Here is a 20,689-nt window from a genome sequence, read left to right as displayed (position 1 = left end):
ATAAGTCTAGCATCCCCAGGAGGTCACAGAGGTCCAGTCTCAGCCTCATTTCCTAGATGAGGCTGCTGAGGCTCAGAGAAAGCAAGTGATCCCCCAAATATTGTCACAAGCTAAGGGTCTCCTTAATTCAGGGTCCCCAACAGACCTGTGAGATGTCTCAAGACCTTGGGAATCTACAAGGCCATTAAACACCTCCCCGCTCCCCACATCCAAAGAACAGCCTGGAGTTAACCACAAGGATGGGGGAAATATCTTATCTCAGATGGGCCGTCTTTGTGGGGCAGCCTTAGATGGTGTTTGGGTATTTCAATCTGTGGTTTAATGTTCATGACACCGGAATACAACCCACTGACCACCTAGACACACTCTAGTCAGAACCAACCCATGGAGCATCCCTAGCACCCACCTAACCTTACTTAAAACTCCCCAAGTCACCTATAAAAAGACTTGTCTAAGGTCGCCATTCTAATGGTTGACCTGCACACGCTGGTAACTTCTGCAGAATAAACGCTCTTTGCCTTTGCATACGATTTGAATCTGGGGTCTTCCTTCAGCAATTATTGAACCCGAACGCCAGTATAAAAACCAGGCTCATAGCGAATGTTAATAGATGAGCGAATGAACAAGAAGTCTCACCCCAACATCACGGTCTCTCCGTTTCAAAGGCTGGTTAGAGACGTCCCCATTCAGCTACCGCCCAGCAGGCTCAGCCTCAGATCCACTTTACTAGATGCCCAGGCCAGTTCATTCAGCCCAAGTTGGTGGACTCTAGCCCAAGGGGACATGGTGGAGAGGAGGTCTCTCTAGTGTAGTGTGCATCCTAAGCAGGGGACCAGCCCTTGTGCACAGGACATTAATACTGCCTCGTTCAGCAATAGAGGGTGCCATGAAGTGCAGTGACTGGGTCCCTGTGGGACCAGTACCTGTCAGAGAGCCACATGTGGGCAGAAAGTGGGAGAGATTCGGATGCTGACCTTAACTGTGTGAGATCACCCAGCTGTCCCTGGGAACCAATTCTGCTCTACAAACCTGCAGGAAGCGGGACCCAAGGTGAGCCTAGAAGGATGGGCGATTATCTGGGTAAAAAGGAGGGAGAGTGGGAACATACCCGGGACAGCAGGGGAAAGGCCCAAGACGGCCAGAAAGGGCCACCAGGGAAAGGGGCTGGTAAATGTGTTGCTGAGGTCTGGGGCTCTAACGGGGCCGAGAAGTGAGGGACAGAAAAGTAAAGAGGAGAGCCCAGCCTTTGGGACGGGCTAGGCTGTGACTCTAACCTGTGAGGGCCGCAGGGAGCCCCAAGGAAGATTTTTAAGTGCCTTCACTGTTTATTTTAAATAGGGTCTCCTGTATACAAGGCTGGCCTGGAACTCGATAGGACGTTGACGATGACCTTAGCCACCTGATCTTCCTACCTCGGCCTCCTAAGCTGCACCTTAGAAAAGGCAGTGTACAGCTGTGTAGAAAAGAGACCGGGAGACAGAGGGCAGGGAGGCTGGGGGACTCTGCTCTCAGCAGCTCAGCCTCACGCGTGCTAGCGGCTACTATCCCCAGCCAAGAGCTGTGGAGTCCCTGGTAGGGTCCGAGCTCCAGAGCCTTTGGACTCTGGGCTATCCAGTGAGAAAGCACTGAGCTATCTGCTCTCTTCTGTCCCCTAGTGTACTGTCCTAGCAACTACAACTCCTTGTGGTCCTCGAAGGCTTTCCTCTATCTAGATCCCTAATTTTATCCAACTCTTCTATAAAACACGAAATAACAGGAGCTCCGAGCTTTGCAGAACACCTGGTGTCTGTTTCAACTGCTCAAATCTGGCGTTGCAATGCAAAGCTGAAATACAAATGGACGACTGTAGCTGTGCTCTGATAAAGTTTCATTTACACATTGAGATTTGAATTGGTAGACAATTTTCCCAGCTCACGAAGTATAAAAGTATCATTTGTCTTTTGGTTTTTAGTCGTTTAAGAATGCAGAAAGTTTAACAACAGCAGAAAGGCGGATTACTGAGAAGAAAAATGAGCAAAATTAGCTGGGTATGGTTGCATATGCTATAACTGCAGCACTCGAGAACTGGGGACAGGAAGATAAGGAGTTGGAGACCAGCCTGGGCTACAGGAGACCCTGTCTCAAAGTCAAGCAGATAGAGAGAAGATGATAGATAGATACATAGATAGATAGATAGATAGATAGATAGATAGATAGATAGATAGCAAATGATTTGAAAATGTTGATTTATTTTTTTTCTCTATTTCAAGAATAACACAAGGGCCGGACGTGGTGGCACACACCTTTAATCCCAGCACTCGGGAGGCAGAGGCAGGTGGATTTCTGAGTTCGAGGTCAGCCTGGTCTACAAAGTGAGTTCCAGGTCAGCCAGGGCTACACAGAGAAACCCTATCTCCAAAAACAAAACAAACAAACAAAAAATAATAACACAGGGAAGGAACCAAAAAAGAAAAACCATCTCAGCCTCTGTAACAGTTTGGAAAACTCAGGTCAAAGCTATAAAGAGAGACCACTCCCTGCCTATCCAGATGGCTACTGGAGGTTTCACTTTTGATTAATTTTGGTTGAAAGTCTATTTTATTAGACTTTAGAATGGCTACTCCAGCTTGCCTCTTGGACCCATTTGCTTGGAAAATCTTTCAGCCCTTTACTTTGAGGAAATGTCTATCTTTGGTACTGAGGTGTGCTTCTTGTATGCAGCAGGATGATGGATCCTGTTTTTGCATCCAGTCTATTAGCCTGTTTCTTTTGGCAGGGGGTGGGGGTGGGGTTTGAGACCATTGATGTTGAGAGATAGTACTGAGCAGTAATTGTTATTTCCTGTTATTTTAATGGTGGTGGTGGTGGTGGTGGTGGTGGTGGTGGTGGTGGTGGTGGTAGTAGTAGTAGTAGTAGTAGTAGTAGTAGTGTGTGTATGTGTGTGTGTGTGTGTGTGTGTGTGTGCCTCCCATCTTTTGGTTTTGCTGGTGTGGAATTATTTATTTCCTGTGTTTTCTTGGGTGTAGTTACCCTCCTTGTGTCAGAGTTTTCCTTCCTAGTATCTTCTGTAGGGCTGGATTTGTGCATAGATATTGTCTAAGGTTGGTTTTGTCATAGAATATCTTCTTTTCTCCATTTATGGTGATTGAAAGTTTTACTGGGTTTAGTCGTTTAGTAGTCTGGGCTGACATCTGTGGTCTCTTAGGGTCTGCAAAACATCTTCCCAGACCTTTCTGGGCTTTTAGAGTCTCTATTGAGAAGCTAGGTGTAATTCTGATAGGTCTGTCTTTATATGTTGCTTGGCCTTTTCTCCTGGGGCTTTTAATATTCTTTTTGTTGTTGCTGCTGTTGTTGTTGCTGTGTACATTCAGTGTTTTGATTATTATGTGGTGGGTGTGGTCCAATCTATTTGGTGCTCTGTAAGCTTCTTCTATATTTCTCTTTATTTAGGTTAGGGGAAATTTTCTTCTATGTTTTTGTTGAAAATATTCCCTGGACCTTTTAGCTGGGAGTCTTCTTCTATTCCTATTATTCTTAGATTGGGTCTTCCCACAGTGTCCCAGATTTCCTGGATGTTTTGGGTCAGGAACTACTTTTTAGGTTTTGCACTTTGTTGACCGATGTATCAATTTCTTCCATTGTATCTTCTACCCCAGAGGATCTCTCTTCCATCTCTTGTATTCGGTTGGCGATGCTTGCATCTGTGGTTAATGTTCTCTTCCCTAAGGTTTTCCATCTCCAGGATTCCCCCAGTTGATGTTTTCTTTATTGCTTCCATTTCCATTTTCGGGTAGTGAACAGTTTCATTCAATTCCTTCACCTGTTTGATTTTATTTCTGTATCTCTCCAAGGGATTTATTCATTTCCTCTTTAAAGGCCTCTACTCTTCATAAGACTGCGTTTAAGGTCATTTTCTTGTGCTTCAGATCTGTCAGGATATACGGGGCTTGCTGCAGTAGGATAGCAGGGCTCTGATGGCCCCATATTGCCCTGGCTGTTGTGTTTTTACACTGGCCTTTGCATCTGAGTTTTGCAGTTGTTATAGGTTTAGATGCAGATTTCCGAGTTTATCTTTGTTGGGTGTGTGGTCTTTGGATTTTTTTTCCCCCTGGGTTTCTGTTTCCTCTCTGTCTACTGGCCCGAGTGGCCTGGAGTTCTAGTGACTAGCTAGTGTTCAGGTCCAGATCTCCTCTGTTGTAGCCTGCATGGCCCCTGAGTGTGACCTTTACCTCTGGGGTCCCTGGTGCCTCAGGAAAACAAGCCAGGTGGTAGGTTGGAAATTGGAGCTTAGTGGGTGTGTTTATGGGAATATGGCTGGCTAGGGCCTAGTTGTCCTTGATGACTGCAGGCCTCTGGGAATGCAGAGAGTTGTGGGGTAGAAAATGGAGCGCAGGGTATGGGGTGCAGTTTGCTGCTGTTGGGGGTGCTTTTGGGGGAATTGGCAGGTAGGGGTCTGGGGGCTTACCTGATGTGCCTGTGTCTGGTAGCACTCCAGAAAACAGTCAGAGTTGTGGGGCCAGAAATGGAGCGCAGGGTATGGGGTGAAGTTTACCGCTATTGGGTGTGCTTTCAGGCAAGTTGTGGGCAGGCCTGGATGGCTACTACAAAGAAAAGAAAAACGTGTTGACCAGGACCTGGGAAGATAGGAACCTCAAGGACTGTGAAACTGAGCAGCAGCGCAGTGGCTGTGGAGTGTATTTGTAGAGTTTTTTTTGTGGAGTTAAATTGTTCCCGTTTCCTTCCTGTTGCTGTAAAAAACACTGTGACCAAGGCTGCTTAGAGGGGGAGGGGCTTAGTGAGCTTACACTTCCAAGACCCGTTCTGACATGAGGGAAATCAAGACAGTCTTCCCTCATACTCTTCAGTGGGCTCCATCCTCTGCCTCTAAGATGAACCCCTGGGAGCTGTCCTTCCTTTCTCTCACTCTCTGCCACACTGGCCAGTGAGAAAAGCGACTAATACACTCGTGTAAAGAGAGGCCAAGATTTGCACTAATGTACAGACATGATTATCTAGTCCTACGTGTTCACTACCAGGCAAGCATTCAGGTAACTATAGCAACCTCCTAAGAAATCACCAAGCACTTATAAATTTCTGACCCCCAAAACTGTGAGTGGTACTTAAAGTGTTTCTTGCTGTTTAAAGCCACTATATTTGGTGGCTAACTTGTTACACGGCGGTAGCTAACCAATACAGTAAATAAACAATGCAACCTAAGGCATGGTTCCTGGATAGACACCTCTTCCAGTTGTAAAGGCCAAACAGGACAGCAGACGTGAAGAGCTTTGTGCGGACTGACGGGCAGCAGGAGTGACAAAGTCATGGCTCTCACAGTCCGAGGTGGCTTGCTTGTCACGTATGTAGGGCTGTCTAGGAAATCACCTGGGAAGGCATGATTTCACCTGTGTAGTTGGAAAGCTTGGAACAGAGGCTGACCATAGAGGACAGGAAGAACAGGGAGAAGCGACCCCATATTGATCGTCCATTCTGTGGTCAGCTTTGTACAAGTTCCACTTCACCTGCTCCTCATGGCACAGTCGGGCCATGGCCTGGTGCATCTGTGGCACACCCAGCCATGGGGCACACGGCTGCTGAGCCAGAACCGGCATCCAGGTCATGTATAACCAGAGATTTATTCAACGAGCAAGTGTTTGAGCTATTGTACCTAGCCGTAGAGCCCTTGCCTGGTATATCCCCAGCTCTGAGAGAAAACAAATGAGTATTTCATATATGGAGAACAAAAATCCAATAGTGTGATGTGTATATGCTTGGCCCAGGGAGTGGCACTATTAGAAGGTGTGGCTCTGTTGGAGTAGGTGTGTCACTGTGGGCATGGGCTTTAATACCCTCATCCTAGCTGCCTGGAAGCCAGTATTCTGCTAGCATCCTTCACATGAAGATGGAGAACTCTCAGCTCCTCCTGCACCATACCTGCCTGGATGCTGCCATCATGATGACAATGGACTGAACCTCTGAACCTGTAAGCCAGATCCAATTAAATGTTGTCCTTATAAGAGTAGCCTTGGTCATGGTGTCTGTCCGCAGAAGTAAAACCCCAACTAAGACAAATAGTAACAGTGGTTTCCTTTAGTCCTTGTGTTTAGAGACCATGTGTGAGCTCTGGCCCTGCAGTGATAGGATTTAGATAGGCACATGGCTGGGTAATAGGACTTAGATAGGCACATGGTTGGAGTATAGGATGTGCTTCCATCTGGTGTCAAGGTCGAAGCAACGTGGAAGTTGTTTTGCAACAGCCTCTTGCAATGCTCCCAGGCTCTGCATAGGACTGTGGAGAAAGGTTCCCTAGAAGGTCTTTGAGGTGTTCCTGGCTCTTTAGAGACAGCCGCTTGGTGCTTGGTTGCTTCCTGTCCCCTGTACTTCCTGTGGGAGGTCATTGTAAGTTACTGAGCTGCTCTGTGCCTGTGAGTCAGCATGGTAGCTCTGACGTGGTGTTTTCCTGTGTACATCATATAGTGGTGCCACGGCACAGAACAGTGATGTAAATACAGCTTGGGCCTTGATCAGAATTGCTGACTGTGGCTTTCTGAAGAGCAACTTTGTCATCCCCCACCTGACCCCCATTCCAATTTGCTTTCTGTTGGTTCAATAAAACATTCTGATCAGAAGCAACTTAGGGAGGGAAGGGGTTTGTTTGGCTGAGGGAAGTCAGGCTAGGAGCTCACAAAGAAACTGGAGCAGAAACCATAGAAGAAGTCTGCTTACTGGCTTGCTCAGTTGGCTTTCCTTTATATAACCCAGGTCTGCTGTCCTAGGGACACAACACCCACAATGGCCTGGACCCTCCTGTATCAGTTAGCAATTAAGGAAATGCTCATAGACATGCCTATAGACCAATCTGAGCTAGGTCATCCTTCACATGAGACTCTTTCCCATAGCTCTGGGCTGTGTCAATTTATAGCTGAAGCTTACCAGGAGACCCCATATACATGTGTGTATGTTAATCCCAATGTACTTACATATATATGCACATTCCTACATATATACATGCATGCACACACCACACACATCATCCATTTATATACATGCTCATATACACATATGAATATACATACTGATATATATGTATATATGTGCACACACATATGCACACACACACATCCTTACATATGAGTCCATATATACATACACACACAGTCATCTGCACACATTCACATATTTACCTCACTTTCCACATAGACTGCCATGCACACACTAACCAGACACACGCATACACTCACACATGTAACCACATTCGTTCATTCTGCTGCTACCGACTCTCTGGAAGATCTTAAAGAAGCACTGTGTGGTATAAACAGAAAACACCACATGCCTTATGGGTTTGCTAGCACCCACATCCCGCCCCCATCCCCTGTACAAAAACCAAGAAGTGCACACAAATACATGTTTAATTTAACACGTTCCAAATACCATTTCCCAAGCCATCCCTCTTCTAAGAACACTGATGAGTCACACATGTTCCCTCTGTTTTTTTTCTTTTTTATTCAGATCGTTAAGCTCCCATATGCATTTCATAGACAAAGCACATCCAGGTGTGGCCCCTGGCTGCAGTGTTCAGAGGCCCAACCTCAAACGGCAACCTTGGTTCTGTTGTCAGCAGAGTCGCGCGGAGTCATGATGTCTCCTTCTGACTCCGAAGATCTCTCTGTTGACTTGGCAATGGTGCCATCACCCCCTCCTGACTGATCAGTGAGGTGTCCCCACCATGGGTAGATAGAGCAAGGCATGTGACCGTCACTGGGGTTTAATGAAGCGGCACACCACCGAGCTATAAAATTGCCATTAGGCAGCCTTCCAGCCACGCGCTAGCCAAGGAAGTATTGAACGGCAGGGTAGGGAGATGATCAGTTGGCAATCGCCACAGAACTGAAGTCTCCGCTTTGAAAGCTGACAAAGTCGGGCCGCGAGGTCGCACTGGGGGCAGAAAGTTCTGTGGAAGGTGGAGGTATTGTGCTCAATGAACAGCTGCTGTCGGTGCCACTGGGCATCCGTGCCTAAGGCTCATATGGAACCATGGATGGATAGATAGTGGGACAGGACAGATTCAGTGGAGAGCGGGGACCCGGCCTTTGGCAATGGAAGTCAAGAAAAGAGGAGCGTGCACAGAGGGAGAAAGGGTCTGAGAGTGTGGAGAGGAGAAACCAGTAAAGGGGGAAGTCAAAGAAGGAAGACGTGTCTGCAATGTGGTACTCTCTCTCTTGCTCCCTCTCTTGCTCTCTCTCTCTCTCTCTCTCTCACACACACACACACACACACACACACACACACACCCTCTCTTTCTTGCACTCTCTTAGTCTGTCTCTCTCTTACTCTCCACCCTGCACCACGGTGTTCCTAAGTTCTTTCGGTAATTCATCCACTTGACCTGGAGCTGAATGCCCTGTGTTTTTCTTCAAACTTCTTGCTAAGCTCTCGTTTGCAGACAAATAAACGGTAGGGTCCCTGGGACTAGAGCTTCATATTCAATAAAGTGAGTTGGGTTTCTTGTATTCAGCACGGAGTCTCCCTCCTTCTTCCACACAGTTGAAAATTACACACTTGACTGTAAAGGGGGAAGGTGGGTCAGCCATCAGCTGTGTGCCAACAGCAAGGTGGTAGGACGCCTAACGGGAAAAGCTGAGTTGAACTGGGCCCTGCTGGAAAGTCAGCCGGTGGCGGCAGACATGACCTTCTGCACTGCTTAGTCTTCTGCCAGCTTGACACAAGCTGGAGTCCTCTGGGAAAGCAGAACCGCAGTCGGCAAAATGGCTTGTGTACAAGTTCACGCATGATTGATGTGAGACGACCCATCTGACTGTGGGGGCGCCATGCCTGGACAGGCAATGCCAGGTTGTATAAGAAAGCAAACTGAGCATGCCACAAAAAGCTGTGCCCCTCCATGCCCTCTGCCTCGGTCCCTGCCTCCAGGCTCCTGCTTCTGCTCCTGCCCAGACTTCCCTCAGTGATGGACTGTGATCAGGATGAGTGGGCCAGATTAACCCTTTCCTCCCCAAGTTGCTTTTGGTCATGGTGTTTTTATCACAGCAACAGAAAACAAACCATCCTGGTCTTCAGGGAACTCCCAGTCAGGGGGAACCTGGAGCCTGCTGTTCCTTGCAACCACATCACCTGGCACAGACCGAGGCCCCAGGTTGGTACAGAGAGAATGTGTAGAAAGGTCAGACGCTGGAACCTGAATGTGGCATTTACGCCACCACAATCCTTGGGTAATCAATAAATATTTGCTAAAGGTTACGTTGAAAAAGGCCATTATAAAGGCCTGGTGTGAGCTGAGATTTATCAGGACCTACAGAAGGCACGAAGGAGCTGGGCTAGAAGCCACAGCCAAAGCTTGTCACAGAGCAGACTGCCTCAAAGGGTGACATATACCCTCTCCTCTGGCCTTCCATCAGAGAGGCAAAAGTGACCTCATGAGCGCTTTCAGCTTTGGAGAGAAAAGGCAGACTCCCTACTACAGACACAAAAATATCTTTTATCTCAAAGGTGAGGTGTGATGACTTATTCTGGAGCTAAATATGAGGGACCATGGTCCAGGGGCACAGAGTCAGGTGACTCCAAATTCTATGTCCAATGCAGTGACAGCTTAATGTTCTTATAGAAGCCAAACAAGGGAACTCATAAATTATGGTGCCTTTAAAATAAAGTGATGGAAACACTGGGTAGGTCAGCTAAGGCAAAGAGACATCCCTGAGACCTCAGACACCACAGTATGGTGGGGAGCAGGTTGAGGATGAGTAGTGAGTCTGTCACAGGGACGGAGCTTTGTCCCGTTTGTCCCCTCTCTCATCACTCGAAAGCCAGGTCTCCGGAGATGAGCACTGGAAGGAGGAACCAGGTTTATTCAAGGCTAGGCCCCTGCGACGGTGGCAGGCCTATCCAAATCCTGGTTCTCAAACCAGGGGCCTTTACATGATAAATGTCCCTCACAGGCTCCAGTATTTGGATGCTTAGTCCCCAGCTGGTGGCACTGTTTGGAGAGGTTTAGAAGGCGTGGCCTTGCTGGAGGAAACATGTTACTAGGAGATGGACTTTGAGAGGAAAGAGCCTCGTCTACTTCCGGTCTGCTCTCTCTGTTCCATACTTAAGTTTGAAGATGCCGAGCTCTCCATTTCCTGTCCTCCTGCCGTGCCTGCCACTTCCTGCCATGACCACCCCCCCCACACACACACCCAATGATGGACTGTTCCCCATTCTAAAGCCACTAGCCCAGATAAGACCTTCCGTCTGTAAGTTGCCTTGGTCATGAGGTTTTATGACAGCCGCAGGAAAGCAACTAGTACCACTACCCCCAAAGATCTATCTTGGGGAAGTCAGGTTTATAAAGAGGGAAGAGAGTGTAAGAGACGATGAGCAGAAACCTATGTGCTCAGTGGTGTCCCCTTTTCCCTCACTCTGGCCTAACAGCACAACTGACCTTCAGCTCCTGTGGCTGGTTCCAGCTCTGAGTCTGGATTCACCAGGAGAGTCCTGGGGAGAGAAATGACACAGGTCTGAGCTCTGGGTACTAGGGGCAACTCTGCCACAAGAGGTCAGGCAAACAGGAGAAAGGTGTCACTTTTCACCAAGTTAGACTTCACGGAAGTTGATGTCATTTGTGTTGGTCATTGCACAGACTGAGGACTAAGGGTGGTCACCACACATTCTGACGCTGCTTTGTGAGGGTCACAAGATGCTCCGGGGTTGTGGATCACAACAGTATTAAGGAGCTAAGGAAGGGAGACAGCTTTGCAAAGGACAAGTCTCAAAAGCGCAGCTGCTGTGGCATGCACACTTTCTTCAGAAGTCACAGTGCTGTCCAGTGCTTGACACTTGCATGGCAGAGGACAGAGACAGGACCCTGTGGCTCCAGACAGGCAGGAGGAGATTGCTGACTGCACAGCCTTGGGTTGGGGGGCATTGACCAATCCCTGAAGCTGCTTTCTCTCTCCCTTCGGGAGTGAATAAACAGTCAGGGAGGCTGGGTAGAGCTTTCCTGCCCCTGGGGGAAAGTGTGTGTGAAAATAAGGCTATCTACAACAAGCTTAAATATCACCTGGAGCAGAGATGGAGACAGCTAGAAAGATGTCTGCCTCTGCAGTTAAGAGCCTTGCTCTTCCAGAAGATCTGAGATCAACTTCCAGCACCCACATAGCATCTGTTATGTTAGCTTCTGTTACACAGAAGTATCTGTAACCCCAGTTCCAGGGGATGCGACACCCGCTCCAGCCGCCAGGCACACATGCAAGAAAAACACCCATACTTATGTAAAATGAAATAAAAATTATTGTTTCTAAAAAGGCCCTGTGACCAGACCACACAGGTCCGTTGGAGCCATCAGAGAGGCAATGGGACCAGGATTGTACCAATCGGGAAGACTACAGTGTATACACACACACACACACACACACACACACACACACACACACACACACACAGAGGCGGGTAATCTGGATGGACGAGGGCAGTGTGTGAAAAAGAGCAGAACCATTAAGATTGCACAATCCTGCCCGGCTTCTTACTCAGCCGCCTGTCTGGAGCCTGAACCCGGCTCTGCCTGTTGGGGGCGCTGTGACTTGTGTGATTGACATCAGAGTGGATGGTGTGAGCCCTGTGGGGCTGCATTGGGGTTTATTTGGCATACAGCCGCGTGAGCAGGATGCTATTACAGCGGTATAATTGGTTTCTCAAAGGTGATTTACTCCTCTTGTTAGCAGACTGGAGTGGTTGAGGATTTCAATCTACTAACATTTAGATTGCCTCAGGAGGGAGGCCAGCGAGTCCTGCCTGCAACACATTTTAAATGCCCTGCAGCCAGCTTCCCCGCTGCAGATTCTGGGCGGAATGCTAATGGGTCCCGATTCCATCCCAATGACCTTAGCTGGGGTAGCAGAAGCTAGACCTTGTCCTCCACCTCAGAGAAAATGGGGGTATAGCTCTCTGCAAGGTGAGCATGACCTGTTTACTCGTGTACCCTGGAATCAATCCTGCAGCCCAGCACACAAGTGACCCTTGAGATTGGACGGTAGGTTAGCCGGTGCGTGCGCGCATGCGCGCTCGCCCCTTCACTTACCCACCCACTTGCCACAATGGAATTGTAAAACCCTTTGGGGTAGGTGGGAAATGAGAAAAGGCAGAGAGAAGACAAAGGAAACAATCTGTGACTCAAGGCGTCTGTGTTCTGGGGCTGTGTGATCTGTAAACTAGCACTGATGAGACAGGAGTAGATGAGCTGGAAGCATCGATGAGAAAGATCAGAAAGCGCCAAGCGGCAGACCATGCCAGAACAAAACCAGATCCACTGGGGTCCTCGACGGTCCCTGCACAGGCCTGACACGCCCGCTACCCCATAGATGCAAAGCGGTGCTGGGTCAGCTGGTTCTGAAAAGTTTCTACTGAGGGAATTCCTAGCGTTTCAAAATTTGAAAGTAGGGTCGGAGATACAGCTCTGCTGGTAGTGCCTGGCTAGCCTGTTCTATCCCCATCGCTGGGTGTGGTGGCACACCCTGAAATCCCAGTCCTAGGGAGGTTGAAGCAAGATTAGAAATTCAAGATCACTCCCAAGTGTGTAGGAAACTTGGCACCAGCTTGGAGTACATGAAGCCACCAGGGGTGGTTGGGAGCCTTAAAGTTCTAAAGAGGAGTTTGCATTCTAGAATAGGGCAGGCCTTGTCCATGGGACACTGTCCTTGTTCCTCTGGAGTGAAGCCACACCTGAGCTTGTTGGCTGGAATCTAACATGGACTGTCCCCTGTTCCCAGGGTACCTAAGAGCCAAAAACAGGTATAGATGCTTCAGATCAAGTTCATAGCTCTGGCCTTGGCCTAACTCAGGCTCTGAGCAGAGTCGCCCCTGTCATGGCAGAAAAGTAACTTTTTGTTCAATCTGATTTTAAATTACCCAGTGTATAAAATTGGGGTTGATCAAATTCCTAGACTTGGGAACTATAAATGGGTTCCTGGGGGTTGAGAGACAAATTCCATTTTGTGGGTGGGGCTAGAGCATCTGCTGGAGGCCAGTCTCCAGAAGCTAGTGAGGGACTCTGTGCAGGAAGAAACAGCTCTGGGCCCGGAAGAACCAGACAAGAGCCTGGCAGAAAAGGATGGGATCAAAGGCATGGGGCTGTGCCTGGCTTTTACATGGGTTGGGGCGGGGGAGGTCCAAACTTATGTCCTCACACTTGAAAATGACTAGGCCTGAACACAGCCCAAGGAACAGGCTTTCTGGACATTCCAGTTCTCTGTCCTTTAACCTCCAGCAAGTCTACACGTTCAAGAGGATTTTTGGTTTTGTTTGTTTGTTTCTGAGACATGATTTCTCTATATATACATTAAGCTATTTTTGTAACTCATAATCCTCCTGCCTCCACTTCCTGGATGTTGAAATTACAGGGCTATACCACCATGGCCAGATAAAAATGGTCTTTAAAGTTCTATTCGGGACCACAAGTAGGAGTTAGTTAAGTTCTGGGGAGTTCCTGTCTAGCCTCCATCCCGGAAGGACCGTGTTCACATCGTCAAGGTCACATGGAGTGACAGGGGTGGTTAGTGGCAAAGACCACTGAAGACTCCTCAGAGAGCCCCTGGTAGTGGCTGGCAGATGATAAGAACAGAGGAGACGGCTCCCTAGCTGTTCTGGTTCCTGAGGTGGCGACACCTTGGGAACATGCTGCTATGTGCTGCTGAAACAAAATGCCCGATAGACAAGGGACCAGCGGTCTAATTCATGTCCTTGCATTTGGCTGCCCCTGGCTGCCATGTGCGTCCCAATAGGTGACTTCATCCTGCCCAGGACAAGGATGGTGGAGTTCGTGCCATCTCTACACTACTCCAGAGAAAGCTAACATCCAAGGTCTCCTTGGCTGGGCCTCCCAGAGGCTCCAAGGGAAGACTCAACAGCCATATTTGCTTTCTTAATAGCCTTGAACCCCTACTGCCCTCTGCCAACCTTGGCGGCAGAAGAAAACTCAGAACATAGGAGTGAGGTCCCTGATGGACCTCTTGGCCTTCCTCCTTTCTCCAGTTCTCAGACCCTGATGCTTTCTCTCTTTTCCTTCTCAGATTCCCACTCCCTGACCCCCATCACCCTGGTGGCCTGTCCTCTCCCGCACTGCCCACCAGGATACTTAGGAGCCTCCAGGCTTTTAGCCATGATTTGTTAAGGAAATAGACAGAGGAGTCTCAATCCTCACAAACTCCTCTAAGCTTTCAAAGCCAGGGCTTCCTCTGCCTCTCTGCCTTGGGCACTAAGCCTTCTGGGTCCCCTGGAGCAAAAGGCTAGAAGGAAGTAAATGTGCAGAGGGAAAAATGGAGATGCTTTGACTGCCGTTTACAAAAGATTATTCTTGGGAATGCTTGTGATAGTCATGGCCCTGGGAGTAAGGGTGAACTCCCCAGAGCCTGCAGAGAAACTTCAAACAACGAGCATTCACGATCTTCAGCCCCAGAGAGAGCAGCTCAGAAAAGCCAAAGTCCTGTCTGAAGCCGAGTCCTCATCTCTCCAGAGTTCACACCTCTGCCCCGATTATGAAGGTTGGTTGGGGTTTGAAAGGCCATTTCCAAAGCCTTGAAGCTCAGAGCATCTCCGGCCGAAGGTTCTAGTTCCCCGCCCTTCAAATTACTGGGGAAATGCTCAGAATACAAAAATACATTCCAGAACTTCCGACTTAAGGCAAGGAGTTCGGGGCCCTGATTTCTGTAAAGCCTGGCTCCCTGTGGGGATCAGACATGGCTACATCCGCTAACTTAAGAAAAGAGGGGAATGCCAGGCAGACGTCAGGAGTAGAAAGCATGGGGCGGGTGGACTGGAGGGCAGCACCCTGCAGGAGGGAGACTTCCCAGAGGACAGGGGAGCAACCCCAAGCAAAGAACAATGGTCTAATGAGAAGAACAGGGACCATTCCAGACAACCTTACCCAGCATGCACCTCGAATCTTAGAGCCTGGCTTTGCCTCAACCCTAAGCCTTCAGCATCCTGGTCTTCCAACACGTGAAAAAGTCATGCCACAAGTTCCTGTTGCCATCCCCACGCTTCCCCTACCACAGAGACTGTGCGCTGAAAACTGTGAGCCCAAATAAACCTTCTCTTCCTCTACGTGCTTCTGCAGCTATGTTGTTACAGCACTCAGAAAAGTAGATAACACAGGGGTTGACCAACCTCAGCCAGGAGTTCTTGCTCAGACTCTCTTGTGTGCTTTCAGACATATGGCAGCTAGGATCCAGCCCATCAAAGACTCATCAAGGCTAGGAGTGGAAGACGGCCGCACTCTGAGCTGCAAGTGGTTGTCAGCTGGGAGCTCAGCTGGAGTTGGCAGCCAAATACCTCTGTGTGACTTTTCTGTGGTTTCAGTCTGTCTCAGCCTCAGCAGCTGGGTTTCTGAAAGGACTGTGCCATGAGAAAGCTTTCCAGGAGACCCAGGCAGCAGCTGGAAGGCCTCCTGTGGTCTAGTCTTACCCAACTCCTCTGCTCTCTGTTGCTCAAAGAACAAGCTGGCATTCAGGAGTCAGAAAAGCAGATGCCATTTCTGCATGGGAAAGTAGTGTGTGTGTGTGTGTGTGTGTATATATATATATATATATATATATATATATATATACACAATCAATGAGGACCATGTGGGGTCGGTGGCATGTGTGTATGCAGGTGTACATGTATGCGTATGTATATAATACAGGCCAAAGGGCAACCTCAGGTGTTATTCCTCAGACAATGTCCACTTGTTTATTGAGAGATGGTCTGTGAGTAACTTGGAGTTTGCTTTGTATACCAGGTTGGCTAAGCCAGTGAGCCCTAGGGATTCATGACTCTCTGACTCCCCAGAAATGGAATTACAATAGCATGCCACCACATCTGGCTTTTAAAAGATTAATTGATTGATTGATTTTATGTGTATGAGTACACTGTAGCTGTCTTCAGACACACAAAAAGAGGGCATTAGATCTGTGAGCCACCATGTGGTTGCTGGGAATTGAACTCAGGACCTTTGGAAGAGCAGTCAGTGCTCTTAACCGCTGAGCAATCTCTCCAGCCCCCAAATATTTATTTATTTTATATATGTGAGTACACTGTAGCTGTCTTCAGACACACCAGAAGAGGGCATCAGATCCCATTACAGATGATTGTGAGTCACTGGTGGTTGCTGGGAATTGAACTCAGGACCTCTGGAAGATGAGCCAGTGCTCTTAACCGCTGAGCCATCTCTCCAGCCCCCACATTTGGCTTTGGGGATAGAACTCAGGTCCCCATGTTTGCACAACATGCACTAAACTAAGTGAGCCATCTTAGTCAGCCCAGCCCAGCCACCACCTCTGGAGACTTAACACAGCCACCCTCCAACCACAGCAATTTATAGTCCTTTCATGTGCAAAATTTACTCAGCCCCTCCTAAAACATCCAAACTTAAAGTCACTATGGCTTCAAGCTTATGGACGAGGTCCAGGATCTCATCACATAAATTGGGACCACGCCACGGGCGAGGGCTCCCAGACACGATTCCTCAGCTACAGCGTCTCTGACACTGACATCTCTTCTCATTTTCCCCAGGATGATGGCAAGATGTCCACAGAAGACAAAGTCACTCTCCAGTCAAGCAGTGACACAGAGAGGAGAGACAGGACAGGAGGCATGGGCTATGTGTCTGCTTCTCAGCTTCACAGGACCTGCAATCATCCAGGGGACACACGCCTGGGTGCGTGTTTCCAGAGAGGTTTAACTGAGGACAGAAGACGTGAGTGGCGCCATCTCTTGGGCTGTGGTCCTGAGGATGAACTGTAAAGAAGACAGCTAAGCATAGCATTCATCGCCCTTTGCTTCCTGACTGGGGTGCAGTGTGGCCGGTCACCTGTGACTCTTGTCACCATGCTTTCCCTACAACAATGGATGCTACACCCTGAAACTGGGAGCCAAAGTAAACCCTCCTTCCCTTGACTTGCTTTTTGTTGACTATATGGTCACAGTAATGAGAGGCACCATTAAAGCCAGCCCTGCATCTCAAGATGGCTTCCCGACCGCTTGGGCTCTTGGCTCTGCTCTCTCTGCCGCCTTTCCTTTACCGGAAGGGTTGTGGCACAGCTGTTTCCCCAGACAAAACATGAACATCAGCATTGTGCAGCAAAGATTCCTGTGCTGGACCTACAACGAGACATTTCAGTGCTAGCTAGATCTGTGGTTGTAGTAACAGTCTGCTAGTGCTCTCTCTTAGAAGGAGGGAACTCTTCTGACACTCCGCCCACCATCACCTTCCAGCTTCATCTGGCCTGGGTCGGAATGTGTGTGTGTGTGTGCATGTAAATACTTGCATATGTGTGTGTACATGTGTGTGTGTGTGCATGTGTGTGAGTCTGTGCATGTATGTTTGTGAATACGTGTATGTGTATGAGAGTGTGTGGTGTGTATGAGTGTGTATGTGCATGTATGTGTGTGGGTATGTGTGCATGTATGTGTGTTAGAGTACATATGAAGTAGAAATCAACCTGATCAGTGCTCTGGTGGTGCAGCCACGGTGAGACCTTCTCCATGGGTTCTGAGCCTATCCATACCCACATTAATAACCCCAATAAACTCTCTGGTTCACTGAGCTGGGCTGGGGTGGAATCAAGCCTTGGTCTCTCGGAGCCCTGTGTAGGGTGAAAAACATTGCTTTACATCTGCCAAGGGAAAGCAGCAGCCATAAGCAATGGCCCGGGTGTGCAGTCAAGGAGCCTTGACAGTCTGCTCTACCTAGTCTACATTCGGGTCCGAAGGCCTCCTGGCGTTTGAAATATTTCTGCCATTTCATTTTAAGCTGGCTCATTTCCTTTATAATTTCTATAGGTTTCCTGTCATCAATTATATGCTGGCATTTCTAATTGTCAAAGACCTTATTGTCCATCAAAAGTCACATAAAAAACAGCCCCTAATATCCTTAAAAGTCCTCTCACCTGCTGGGTAGTGGTGGCGCACGCCTTTAATCCTAGCACTCAGCAGGCAGAGGCAGGTGGGTTTCTGAGTTCGAGGCCAGCCTGGTCTACAGAGTTCCAGGACTGCCAGGGCTACACAGAGAAACCCTGTCTTGAAAAACCAAAAATAAACAAATAAAAAAATGTCCTCTTATCCAAGGGCTGGGAGAGAGCTCCACTGGTGGAGCACTTGCCTAGAATTCACAAGGACCTGCGTTAAATCGCTGGCATTGCACAAAATGGGCATAGAGGATTATGCCTGCCACCCCAGCACTTGGGAGGCAGAGGAAGGAGGACCTGAAGTTTAAGGTCTCCTTGGCTGTGCAGAATGTTTGAGGCTAGCCTGGGCTACATAAAACACTGTCAAGAACAGAAAAGAAGAGAGGATGTGGGGAGGGCGGAGGAAGAGGATAAGAAGGGAGATGAGAAAGACTGTCTTGGCTAACTGGGAAGGTCTACAAAGAAACTTCTCAGTCCTCCAAAAGGGTCTTACAGCCCCGGGACTTCATCTTGCCTGACAACCGTGTTTTACCTGTGTAAACCAGGGGGCACAGTAAAGAAACTGCCTACAAGACTGCTCCATGGTGTGGTTGAGTGAAAGATTTTTGTTGTAGGTAAAACAGAGAAAGCATCCAGAGGCAGTGGGAAGAGTCCAGAGCAGGGAGAAAAGAAAGCATGCAGGAGGTGGCCAGGGCTTGCCGTCAGAGGGGGAGAATAGCAAGAGGTAGAGGGAACCGTGAGACCAGCGTGTAGCCAGGGGAGCGGGCAGAGGGTATGAAGAGAGCAGGAAGCTGGGGTGTGAGGGTCAGAATGCTGGGGGTCTTGGAAATGTCTAACTGGCACACACATGTAAGGGCTGAGTGAGCCTGGAGGCCATCCCCGGAATTGAAATGTCCCTTCTGCCAGACATAAGGGAAGTGACTCCTTTCTGCAGACATTCCTGAGGAATGCCGGCTTTTATTTATGTGCTAGAAACCCACTTATAGCCCAGTTTGATCTCATTTCTGGATATATGGACAGCTGGAGCCCTTGAAACCTAACAACTGGCACCTCCATCCATTTGAGCTCTGCCAAGAGGCCATTTCTCAATTTGAAAACACCTTGTCTCTCAGAAAGCTCACCCTCTGGCCTTCGTATACACACTGCAAGCACCCTCTGAATTCTGCTGGAACCTGAACACAAAACATGCCTTCGCTAACCTGGGCTCCCCTGTGGGTGGCAGAAACTCTAGTGTCACAAGCCAAGTGCCCTGGCTGTAACCTCAGTTCCAAAGAGGTCAAAGACAGGAAGGTCACTTGCTGCAGCTTGCTTACATCCTTCTTAGGAGAGAAATTGAAAGCCCCAGACTCAGGGAGGAACTTTGTCTCAAAGGAACAGGTGGAAAGTGGCCTACTGGCCTCTGCATTATGTGCATAGGAGTAGGCACCTGAGGAGGCGCGCGCGCATGCGCGCGCGCGCACACACACACACACACACACACGCACACGTGCACACATGGGCGCACATACATGTACATGCACACATGTGCACACACAACTAAATCTTTATTAAAAGGATGAAGACAGATTAAAGATATCTAAAAGAAAGAAACACCGAGGAAGAAAAGAGGGAGGTAGAGTGGCGGGAAAGGAGAAGAGGTACCAAGAACAGTGGTTTGTAATCTCAGCTGGTGGGAGAGAAAGTCTTCTTGAGACTGCCAATTTAAGGCCAGTCCAGGATACATATCTGTCTACACCCCACTAGACAGGACTAAGGTGCACAGCCCCAGGTGCCTCAAGGGAGCTGAGACATCTGGGAGATGTAGTCTTTATTACTAAATGTCCTGCGTACAGCTAAAATCTCTGTATGGATGAGAGGGAGGGGGGTGAGGCTTAGCCATAAAGCCACTAATCCATACTCTCAACACTATGAAGGTGACTACTGTCAGAGCGTGCCTTCACACATCCCACACCCCAGGGACAGCAAGCCATGGCCTCCAGGCCAAGTCCCCACACCAGGAGCTTCGTGAACTTGGTCTGATTGGTATACTGTTCTAGCCTCTCAGTACAACCCTCTCCCGCTGCTCTTCCCTGTTGGGAGCCAGCCAGGCAGCTCCTAGGAAGGATAAAGTTCCCCTTCACAGACCTTGCCCTGTATTGATCCCTTCGGTGAAAGTATAGAAAATGGCTGGCCCGCTCTTGACCAAACATCAGCACCATCATGGTGGGGCTGCTACTGTCCTGATTGACACGTTATGAGATTAGTAAGGGCATCCTTCTGGCTGCTAGCATCTCACAGGCTGTGTTCCACAGGGGACACAGAAACCCTGGGCACCAGGGGGAGGGGTGAGAAGTGCTCACAGTGGAGATCCATCCCTCCCGGGCCTGAGCCAGCAGAGAAGAGCGGTCTCATCCCTGGGACCTCAGTGTGTGCAAAGGGTAGTGTCTCCTGGCGAATGGAGCCAGTGTTTTGCAGGGCTGGGGACAGGCTGAAATTGCAGCTATTTTTCAATGCCTCGAATGTGTGTAGGCTAGCAGAAGTTAAAAAGGGAATCTGTTGACAAAATGATTCTAAACTCCACGAGGAAGCTGGAAAAATAACACAAGAGGAGACTGGAAAAAGCAAAGAAGCTGCGTGCGGCTGGTGGTGCAGAGGCAAGGGCCACCAGTTCAAGGCCTGGTTGAACTATAGAGTGAGTTCAAGGTCAGCTTGAGCAACTTAATGGGACCCTGTCTCAATCAATCAATCAATCAATCAATCAATCAATAAATGACTGAGCTATATTTATAGTCCTGTGGAGT

General features: G+C 48.7%; 1 long non-coding RNA gene across 1 annotated transcript in view; it reads left to right on the top strand.

Annotated features, from left to right (window-relative positions):
• The window catches only part of Gm31829, a 46,363-nt gene extending 27,482 nt beyond the window's left edge, over nucleotides 1–18,881 (top strand). Inside the window, exon 3 of the long non-coding RNA XR_872956.2 lies at nucleotides 16,516–18,881. This is a non-coding gene — a long non-coding RNA (predicted gene, 31829). The remainder of the gene's footprint in view (nucleotides 1–16,515) is intronic.
• Nucleotides 18,882–20,689: the final 1,808 nt, after the last annotated feature.

This window comes from Mus musculus, chromosome 12 (genome assembly GCF_000001635.26).
Source record: "Mus musculus strain C57BL/6J chromosome 12, GRCm38.p6 C57BL/6J".
In the NCBI taxonomy this organism is placed as follows: domain Eukaryota; kingdom Metazoa; phylum Chordata; class Mammalia; order Rodentia; family Muridae; genus Mus; species Mus musculus.
This window is presented reverse-complemented; position numbering and strand designations above follow the sequence as displayed.